General features: G+C 36.6%; 1 pseudogene; it reads left to right on the top strand.

Annotated features, from left to right (window-relative positions):
- The first annotated feature begins 875 nt into the window (after positions 1 to 875).
- The window catches only part of LOC100951981, a 1,058-nt pseudogene continuing 435 nt past the window's right edge, over positions 876 to 1,498 (top strand).

Here is a 1,498-nt window from a genome sequence, read left to right as displayed (position 1 = left end):
CAGTTCCTGCCTATATGGTCTGTCTTCTCTTCCTTATCTCTTGTTTCCTCATCAGGGATTTACACACAAGGTTTAACAAACTGCCCAGTGACAAACTGTTTAAGGTCATCTCAAGCTATGCCTAAAACCTAGAGTACACTACAAATACCTATTTATATAATTTTTTAGGGAAAAATTATAATTTTTTATAATTTATTTATATAATTTAGGGACCAGTGAGAGATTTTGATTTGTAACAAATTCATCCAATTCAGAGTAACATCACTTTTTTAAGCCTTCACTAACTAACTAAATGGTTTTACAGTTTGGCACTGGACGAAAAGAACAGTCAGAGCTGAAATCCATCCAGCATAGGCTTCACCAACCCAAACTCTTGACTAAACACTGAAATATATTTACAGATTTTCTTGTCAAAAGTAACAGCTGGAAAAATTAAATGAGATAAGCAGTTTCAGTGGTTGTACTAGGAAGATAATCTGGGTTGTGAGTACACCCCAGTTAAGTTCCTGTATAAAATCAAAACTTCATATAGAAAAATAGGATAAACTGGATTCATTCACAGTGTCAAAGAATAATTTAAAATTACCAAATATTTAAATAGGGGAAAAAATCTGACTCAAAGACAAGAAAAAATCAGTAAAGGGAAACAACCCCAAGGTGATCCAGATATTGAATTTTATAGATAATAATGTTAAAAAATATATCAGAACATGAAAAATAAACTTACCAGTAATAAACACACAAGAATTTAGCATACCATTAGAAACACTACAAATAAACTAAATCAAAATTCTAGAGCAAAAAAAAAAAATTCCAAAATGATGGGTTTAATATTATAAAGAACATAGATGAGACGCTTCTGAAAGGACACTGTGATGATCACCCAGGGAGAGCCCCAAGTCCAGTTCAAGCTCATATTGGTCGGTGATGGTGGGACTGGAAAAACTACCTTTCTGAAAAGCCACTTGACTGATGAATTTGAGAAGAAATATGTAGCCACCTTAGGCATTGAGGTCCATCCCCTTGTGTTTCACACCAACAGAGGACCCATCAAGTTCAACGTATGGGATACAGCTGGCCAGGAGAAATTTGGTGGACTCAGAGATGGCTATTACATCCAAGCCCAGTGTGCCATTATAATGTTTGGTGTAACATCAAGAGTTACTTACAAGAATGTGCCTAATTGGCATAGAGATCTGGTATGAGTATGTGGAAACATCCCTATCATGTTGTGTGGAGACAAAATGGATATTAAGGACAGAAAAGTGAAGGCAAAATCTATTGTCTTTCATCGAGAGAAGAACCTTCAGTACTATGACGTTTCTGCCAAAAGTAACTTAGAACTTTGAAAAGCTTTTCTCTGGCTTGCTGGAAAGCTCATTGGAGACCCTAACCTGGGGTTTGTTGCCATGCCTGCTCTTGCCCCACCAGAGGTGTTCATGGACCCAGCTTTGGCAGCACAATATGAACATGACTTGTAGGTTGCTCAGATGACTGC

The sequence above is a fragment of the Otolemur garnettii genome, unplaced genomic scaffold, assembly GCF_000181295.1.
Source record: "Otolemur garnettii isolate 467f Iridium unplaced genomic scaffold, OtoGar3 scaffold00036, whole genome shotgun sequence".
Lineage (NCBI taxonomy): Eukaryota > Metazoa > Chordata > Mammalia > Primates > Galagidae > Otolemur > Otolemur garnettii.
This window is presented reverse-complemented; position numbering and strand designations above follow the sequence as displayed.